Source organism: Notamacropus eugenii, chromosome 5, assembly GCF_028372415.1.
Source record: "Notamacropus eugenii isolate mMacEug1 chromosome 5, mMacEug1.pri_v2, whole genome shotgun sequence".
Lineage (NCBI taxonomy): Eukaryota > Metazoa > Chordata > Mammalia > Diprotodontia > Macropodidae > Notamacropus > Notamacropus eugenii.
The window spans coordinates 302,724,081-302,726,178 of record NC_092876.1 but is presented as its reverse complement, the minus strand read 5'-3'; positions in this window follow the sequence as shown (position 1 = coordinate 302,726,178).

The window sequence follows — 2,098 nt, the reverse complement described above, 5'->3', positions numbered from 1 at the left end:
AGAGCTGGAAGTGAACTTAACACTTATCTACTCCAATCCATTCACTGTCTAGATGAGTAAACTGAGGTCCATAAATGTTAGGTGACTTATCTAAGCCAACTCTGGACTGGATCCCTACCTAAAGATCTCTACTCTTCTGGAAACATAAATTCTATAAATGGGAAGCCTAGGGAAACTCAAATAATAGTAGGTACTTGAAAAATGAGTGACCTATATGAGGAGAGAGACTGACAGTCATGTGTACAGGGACTTCCCAGATCTGGTGGTCTTGCCCAAGTACGTTTGGGTTTCTATGAGTTTGCTCTGAATAATGTTGCAGAAAAGTAGAGTAAGGTCATTCAAGATGACAGAGAGACATTATCAAAGCCTCACAATCACAATTTTCATTGATTTTACATGACTCCCTTAAATGAAGAATTGGATACAGTTGATCCTAGATGTTCTCGCTGAGCACTCTGTGCTTGTGCATGCCTTCTCCTTGTGGCATCTTATAATGATGCTGAGTTTGGGGCACTTTCATTACCTCCATATGATTTTGTTTACTTTTGCTAACCACACCTTCCTGATCCTTCCCCTATCCCCACCCTAACAAAACTTGTTCTTTGAAAAGAGTCTAAAATCAAATATAAATTCACATTTCCATGTGAATTTAATTTCCTCTCCCAGCAATAATTTCAGGTGTAAGCTTTATCTCTCTTGGGAAATGAAAGGTTACATATCCTACTATAGAACTGTGAACATTTCTCAAGGTTAACAATGGGTAAAGAAGAGATTTAAAAAATCAAGCAAGTCTTTCCTTTTTTTTCTTTTTCAAGCAAGTCTTTCTGCACCTCAAAAGAAAATCAAACCACATAAACATTTTGCTGATGGGTAAACTTACAATTCAGTTAATGAGGAGGCTTTTATTAAGTGCCTCTCGTATGCCAAGTTTATGTATAGGACCTGAGGATACAAAAACAAAAGTTAAAATTTCTGCCCTAAAAGACCTTATATCAAGGGAGACAACATGTGTCTATATGTCATTTTTCTGGTTCTTGTTTTGTAAGTGAAAGAGTCTGTAAAATGAAAGGGTCATGTTTATATAATGAATTTAAGGCTGGACAAGATCATAGAAACCTTTAAGGTTAACTCCCTTACTGTACAGAGGAGGGATAGGGCACCCAGATACTAAAATGGCTTGTTCAAAGTCATGAGTACTTTTGAGGTCAGGGAGATTTTTTATTTTTGGCCTTTCTTATATCTGTGACTCTCAGCACAGCTCCTGGCACATAGTTAAGGCCTACTTAATGTTTGTTGACTTCATTCCACACATAAACTAAGTACCTACTGGAATTTTTACCTAAATCCTGTCAACTCCAGCTTCTATACTCTACACCAAGTTTCCATCAATTTATTATGAATTCATTTAATAACTCCTTATTTTCCAGATAGCATGACCAGGCAACACAAAAAATTCTAGGCATTAGGGTGAGGAAGAGGCAGAGGGTACTGAAAAGGGGAGAAAAGGAAGCCAAAAGAAGAGTGGAGACTCCATGCCAAATTTTGCCCACTTCCCAATTTATCCAAAGTCCAACCTGCCTGAGGTAGCTGCTTTCCCATCATGAGCTTTCTCATTCCATCCAACTTGTCATTGATTTTGAGGCCACAGACAGTTTGAAAATAAGTGCATTGTTGCAGCTGGACTACCTCTTTTCCTTCAGATTAGGTGTCCATTTGTTCAAGCAGGAGGTGTAAATACCTGATAAAGTAGCTGCCTGTGGGATGCATCATTAGCACTGGGTCTCCTGAGTGACAAATGTGATAGAAGCTGCTGAACAAACCAGATATTCAATCCCACAGAATAAGGGTCAGGAGAACAACCTCTTGCAAGCTATTTCCTTCCACCATTTCCACCATTCTTCCACCACTGCCCACCATTTACCCAGCTTTCTATGTGTCTACAGGGTGTATTAGCTCAAATTCAAAAACAAAACACCTGGCCCTTAACCCGTGAGTTTCCTAATTAATTTAAGACAGCATTTAAAGTGAAAATAGCCATGCCCCAGGTATTGTCTCCTCAATCTGTAAGAGGCTGGAATACATAGGGGTTAAAAAAAAA